At 39.1% G+C, this 7462-nt stretch overlaps 1 long non-coding RNA gene across 1 annotated transcript; it reads left to right on the top strand.

The window, feature by feature from the left end:
• Positions 1–979: 979 nt before the first annotated feature.
• Positions 980–6490, top strand: LOC122989665. The gene is made up of 2 exons (XR_006405134.1): positions 980–6265; positions 6413–6490. It is a non-coding gene; the product is annotated as an uncharacterized LOC122989665 (long non-coding RNA).
• Positions 6491–7462: the final 972 nt, after the last annotated feature.

Below are 7462 nucleotides of genomic sequence, written 5' to 3'. Positions count from 1 at the left end.
CCCCACCCAGTTACTGCTGTTAGAGTCAAATCAAGTGCACCTACAGAGCAGCTGCCCCACACTAAACTGATATATGAAACAGCTACAAGCGTCTCATGTTTTACCTGCAAGACTCGTGTTTTGATCCTGTTGTTCATCGTTGGTGATGTGAAAATGTCACAAACGAAAAAAAGTGTGCATCCTGGTATTAGTTCAGTTATATAATCCAGACACATTCACAGACAACTGCAGTTATAAGGCTGGTCCGTGGCCAGTCCAGCCAATAACGAGGTATTGAATGTAAATACATTGAATAGCTATTGCAGAAAATGCTGACCATGGGGTATAAAAAGGGGTTTGATTTCATGAAACTCTTGGATTGTAACTTAAAAAAAACCATATTGTAAACATATTTCATAGAGAAACATTTGAACGCTAAGTGACTCATTGAAGACAATAATAAACCAAAATATAAACATTTGTGCTGAATGTAAAGGCTACACTGACAAAAAAGTCCCTTCTTTGCCTTGAAAAATAGTTTATAAAATGGAAACTTACAGACAATATTAAGACATTTTCTATTATTCTATTAACAATTAAGGGAACTCAAATGGGGACAAAATGGGGATGATTTCACAGCAAGGGGCAAACTCTTCCACAGTCTGGTGTCAGCAATGGAAAAATCTACGGGGTTATGTTTGGATTTTGACTGAGAACGTGGAACAGAGAGGAGTAACTCTTAACTGATTGCAGAGTGAGGCAGACCGCAGGCCAACGCTGCATTTTTCTATTAGCGAGTGGCCACATTTGGCAATTGTCTGTCTACAACCAGTGTTTCATAATGAAACTACACATTCAAACATGGAGAACATTAACATTTCTTCTTTTCTGCAAATTACACATGTTCCCATCCACTTCTCCAGCACTCAGGATAGATGGAGGCTCATCAACTTGAGCCACAGGAGTTGGAGAAGCAACTTGACCAACTGAGGGGGGGGGGGGGTTGTGATTAAAAAAAAATATAAGAGAGGGAAATCCTCCCACAGTGCACAAGAGCAAGTATCTGACCCACTAGCTGCTTCACACTAAGAAAACACAATATATTGGTCTAACCCAAGGTTGGGATGACAAAAGTTCTCCGTTGAGCACTTTTTTTCATCCGTTGCCAGGAAGTAAGTAAGTAAGAAATTGTGTTGTGTTATATCACAGGAAAAAGACTGTGAGAGCTGGAGAGGTTTGAGGAGGTGTGCAGTGAAGGAATTTAAATTAGCCCTTCAGATACAAGGTGCACTGCAATGATGGTTTACCCCTGGCCTTGCAAGGACAACAAATATGATCTCAATGTCAGAGTCAATTTAGTTTGGAAATGGAGGTTGAGGAGGAGAGAAAAGAGGGGAGCAGAGGGAGAAGAAATAGTAAAAGGAATAGGAGGAGGCGTGTGGAATTTCTATAGCAGTAGCCCTATCTGGTTGACCTTGCTAGAAAATGACAGAAACAAATTGTTTCTGATTCTTGCCTCTCATCACCTCTCCCTCCCGCTTCTCCTCCTTCTCTTACCAGATTCTCTCCCTCCTCCTTCCCCCCCCTTTTCTCTACATCACTTATCAGAGGGCACTTAGTTGGAGGAGTTATTTTGACGGGGGCAGGGATTCTCTCCCCGTTTCTCTCTTTTTTTAAAAAAAAAAACTGGTTCTTTTTCTCTCTTCATTTGTTCATCTCTTTCACCCTTTTATGTCTCTTTCTCTGTTGTTTTCCCTTCCCTTGTTGTCCTCCCACCCTCTGATCCTCCTCTTATCTCTTCCTCCTCTTCGTCTTCCTCTCTCATGTGGTAATGAGCCTGGACTATTGTGAGGCCTGAGGAACTTGTTGACCCTGTGCTGTGGGTTTAAAGTTTAATGGCCGGTCAATTTGTGGCAGGTTGCCTCCCGTACTTCCGCCCACCACATCAGGGCACATCAAGGCAAAATCCAAATACGTGTGAGCTGGCTATGTCTCAGAAATATAGCCAATCCCTTGACAACAGAGTTGGCATGTGAAAGTTACTGGCCAGACATCTGTGTGGCAAACATTTTACAGCTTTTTTTTTACAGAAGTTTGTGCAGTTTTTCCATAGTTTTTTTTTTGTTTTGTTTTTTTACTTTTAATACCATTTTTATGGACTACAAGAAAGAAAATAACTCTTTAAGACAGTTAAGGACAACAGTGTTGTTCTAATGCATAAATATAGTAATGAAATGATAAATATCATTAATAATAGCAATGATATAGAAGTTATATAATTTACAGTTCACACACCCAAAAGCAAACAAAACAAAACAAAAAAAACCCCAAAATCCCCACAAATAATAAAATAATAACAGACAAAAAAATGTGTTAACTTTGTTTCAACATTCCCTATTATTAGTACCAAACTGCATAGTTCTTTCTAGGAATCTTTTAGAAAAATTATTAGGATATAACAAACCCATAAAATAAAGCATTACCTTGATTTTCTATCTTTCTACCTACAAGTATCTATGCATATCAGTACATTACTATCTTTTATTAACATTTTTGAGATTTGAAACTTGCTCCAGAGAGGTAATCAATGCATTAGAGTCGACAATTAAACTAGACAGTGTTCTTTGTAATAGATTAAGTACAGTATCTCAAGCAAGCATCTGTAAACATGTGCAATGGTGTAATGTGTTTGAAAGTATTTAAAAACAGCAGGTTTTGCAGTAAATTAAATAAAAACATGTAACCACAATAACATATTGCATCACTAAAACAAATTCATATGTAATGCTTGCAGAGGCAATACACCTGCATACACCTGCAAACAAACACCTCGGTTCCCTTCGTTGTAGGGAGCTGGATAGAACTTATTAGCTGGAAAACTTTTCACATCCGGCTTTGTTCGGAATGCAGCATTGTTTACTGCATAATAGGAGATGATGAAGAAGCCAAGCTATGTTAGCTCATCGTTATTCTTTTCACAAAATCTCAGTCTGTGCTTGTCAGCTCCAGCCATTCACAGAAAAATCCAGTTCTGATTCAAAATTAATTCACCTGACTCATTTGTAATCCTGAATGGTGACGGTTATTGAGAAAAAATGGCCATGTTTTGAACTGAGTAATAAAATGGAATTAAAGCCCTTTGAATCAAAAATAGCTTGAATTCACAGGTCCCAGCTGGTTTCTTCCCCTTGGGCTTGGATTGCTGGATTTGGCCAGACCCAGAGATAACTAATCCATTACCATTTGAAAGAGCAAGAAAAGAACAGTGCCCGGTCTCTGTTGCTTTAGAGCCTAATTAGAGCATAATTATGGAAATGAAGGAACTGTAATTTAGAGGGTTACCGAACATACCTGAGTTGGTATCTGTACTTCCATTCTTTGAATATCTGGGCATTCTAGGGCAGGAATAATGGTGTGGTTAATTGAGGCAGACAAACTTGGACCACAGGAGATAATTATTTCATCAGTCTCTTTCAGCACTTTGATGGCTGATAGGTAATTGAATTGCAATTGGACTCACTTTCAGACCAGTTGGATAATGTGATGATTTTCATTTACGGTTTGTCAGCAAATCACTACAGATGGCAATAAAACAATTTTCTACTTTGAAACAACAAATTTGCTATTATCTGATCTCAACTTCTCTAATCAGGATAAATCACATGGAGACAACTAGACAAAAAGGAAAGAGTGGAAAGGAGAGGAGAAGAAGAGGGTTTGCCAGATACAGTAATGAAATAAAACGCTCCAATCACTTGGAAATACTTTCTTGTGATATATTTAATTTATTAACTGTTAATATGTGTAGCCAAGTCCATTTGATGGCTGAAGCTGCAAACCTGCCTTGGTACAGTAAAATTTACTGCCTGCTGTGACTGTTGTATATAAGACTGTTGTAGAGTGAGGGAGGAGGTCAGGGTGAATGGATGGGTCAGCAAAATGTGTGACTTTGACTAGACTGGAATTGCGGACATTGCTATTACATTGTCTGTGCTGTCAACCCACAGGCCAGCAGGTCTCCTAAGTAATTCTTTTTTTCACCATGACCACGATCCTCAACCTTAACTAGTTTTTTTTTTTTTTGTTTTTTTTATGACCCAAACCATGATTTTCTTCTATCTTTGTGCCCAAACTTTACCATACCAAAACCATAGCTGTGGCAGCTCAGAAAAACAGTCATGTGGATCAACTGTTTAGGAAGGTAAATAAGCAATGTTTGGCTGATAAAGGTCTCAGATCAGATATGTCGCCTTTAGTTTGGAGGACTCTCCTCACAGTTTGTATCCGACGCACACCAGCAAATGAGTGCTAACTATTTCTGTAGTCTGAATATTGATCTCTTGATAAAGTCTAACCCTTGAAATACACCACGGCATGGACGCAAAATGTCACGTAGGCAGGGCGGAAAAGGGTTTTCTACCTGCTAAACCAACTCCGTCACCATCACTGCATTCATATTGAGTTTTGCCGAATGATAATGCAGTTAGTTATCAGGTTTTGGAAGCGTAGGCTATATTAACTGGTACTGAATTAATTAACTAGATCATTTTAGCTACAGGATCATGGATACACATTTATTTGATTAATTTGTTTTAATGTGCAATGTAAAAAAAACCCACAGGGTTGCACTGCTGCATCACATTGCCTCTGGTAGAATGAGGTATTTATTTTCATAATTTTTAAACAGTTTGTACTAATTTTTTACAGTTTTATGTAGCTTTTAATTGTTGGAGGGCCGCGTAGCCGCACATCGAGGAGAGATGAGCCACACGGCTTGTGGTCAGTGTAGCAGCTTCAGTTGATTTCAATGGAAGCACTCTGATGCTGCCATGCCACACAGATGTGTTGCGCCGCGTCCGTGCCGTGTGTATTTTGGCTGTAAGAGGTGTTATCAGACCTCACCCAGAGTGTATATTTTGGTTTTCACATCTGTCTCCCTCACCTTCCCCTGTCCAGCTTTTCCTTCTTTTTCCCTTTCCTCACCTAAAGTTTTTCCTTTTCATCTTCTCGTGTCTTCAGAATTTTCACCTCCTCTCACGTCCTTTTTCCTTCACTCCCACACCCGTGTCCCTCCACTTTCCTCTCCCCTCGTCTCCTCTCCTGACGATATAGATTCATTACAGTTTGATGATATCAGATGATTGCTCTCTCCCAGCTGGAACAAAAGCTTTGTACCCATCCTCTAATTCCCCCTGGCCCCGACCGACTCAGCTATGTGAATGCTGCTTCCCCCACCCTCTCTTCCTCTTCTTAACCTCCTTCTTTCCTTCCCCTTTCTGTTTTTTTCTCACCCTTTCTTCTTCCCTCCTCTCTAAGACCTCCTTGACTCCTTCCCAGCTGACATGTGATTTATGAGACTGGTATCCAGTCTGGCAGTGATCCCTCAAATTTGGTTAAGAGCAGTGACAAAGATACATGTGTTGAGGCAGTATATTTTACAATGAACAATATACTTGAGACGACTGTGAATATAATATGAAAGTAAATGTTGATGTGTATATTTCCCTGCAAATTAAATACAAATACGACAATTTAAAATGAATGATAATGTAAAGGTCACTGTTTACTGTTCTGTGCTGACTGTGATTAGTGAATAGTAACAGCAATTTCCAGATATGTATTGTGATTGGCCTAAAGTTGGAAAGCCGGTGCATTTGTACAAAATCCAAGATAAAGCGAAAACCTTTCCCTGGATGGGGATTTTTGCCTCTTTGTCTTCCTCTCCTCTGCTCTCTGTCAGTGCCTGTTTGTGGCTGAGCTCCACACACACACACAGACACATAGTGGATGGCAGAGCAGAGAGGCCACAGCGGAGAGAATGAAAGAGTTTAGGTTATAGTTTACTTGAGTCGACAGCGACTGTTTGCTGCCATAAGTGCAACAAAATCCACCAGTAAGGGAGATGGTACAAGCAATCTATCAAGCAACTGTTGAACAAGCAGAACATGAACGTGTAGAAATCTTTGACTTCTCTCCACATATACTCCTCTCTACACGCACTGACTCCTGACTCTGAATCCTCTATTCTGGCCCCTCCTCTCATCCACAGCCATACAGAGCTTGTTATACTAATAGTGAACTGTTATGAATGAGTTCAAAATGAACACTAATTGTATGTATTGATTGGGTCTAATTAGCTATGTATCTTAAATTCTTGTAGACATTAGGCTGACATCAGCCTGCCCTTCCTCTCTACCAGCAGCAGTGAGAGTCTAACCAGCAGCAGCAGGGGGAGGAGGACAGAAGAGAGGATGAATGATGCCACAGAGTTGTTGACCAGTTTATTGTGAGTCTGAGGACTTAAGGTAATTCAACAGTATGAAAAGTTATTGTAAGGCTTGTCAATAAGGAGATTTAATGTTAATTAGTTTATATATTAAAAAGATAAACTAAGGTTTTTACAAAAAATGAATAAATTGATTCTTTATTTTAGGGATGGTGAATGCTGTAAACATGGTGTATCATAAAAATAAACATGTCAATCAAAAAAAAAAAAAATTACTTATATCTGCACAGTTGCTTTGATGAGCTTTTTTATTGGAAGCAACCCTCTTGCCAGACAATAATGTTGATACTGGATGATTCTGCAAAACATCATTACATTACATTACATTACTGATTACATTCAGTGAAACAATCCCTTACATCCAATGCCAACATTTTAAAAAAATCACACTCTCTACATTATCTGCACATGGAAACTACAGTGTGGTTATGATAAGGGAAAGATTATGGTTATGGCAAATAATCTTTACTTCCTGATCTTATGCTCCTGTTTTTCCATCACCTCTTATTTCCTTCTTTTCTCTCCATTCACTATGTGGAAGACACATTTTGAAATTTGGACATTTTTGTCCAAAGTGATGTACAGATTAGCTACAATCCAAGCCACAACAGATCAAGAAGAAACCATTGATAATTCCCCTTTTCTCTTCATTTCCTTTTGTTCTCATTTTTATTTCAGGCCTCCTTCAATTTGCACCAATGTCCTTCCTTACAGCAGCAGTTAAACAAAAGTCATTATTGGAACAAAACCCTGATTTCTTCATTTTAGTGTTTGACTACATTGAAGAAACAAACTAAGAGGCCCTGTCATCGGGTTTGTCTATTTTCTTTCATGTTTTATTGCGTTTCACCTCTGCTCACAACACAGGTCATGACACACAAGATGCACATTTTATGTAATGCAGTAATAAATCAAAATGAACCATCCCCCATTCATCACCGGGCTTCCCATTCACCACATAGGACAAAAGAGCAAAAGTAGTGAGAACACGCATGCTTATCAGATGATGAGGCTGTTGGGAGACAGTGAGACATAAGCGGTGCTTTAGGAGGATTTAGAGCTGGTGAATAAGCCAGCCTTGGGATGGTCTGGTGCTACAAATAGCATTGCACTGAATTAAAGGTTATGCTGGATCAAGCTGAATAGGGATTCATCCTTAAGAATCATCATACTGACAATAATGTGAAGATTAGTTTG

The sequence above is a fragment of the Thunnus albacares genome, chromosome 9 (genome assembly GCF_914725855.1).
Source record: "Thunnus albacares chromosome 9, fThuAlb1.1, whole genome shotgun sequence".
NCBI lineage: Eukaryota > Metazoa > Chordata > Actinopteri > Scombriformes > Scombridae > Thunnus > Thunnus albacares.
Note: the sequence above shows the minus strand (reverse complement) of the source record. Positions and strands in the feature narration are given on the sequence as shown.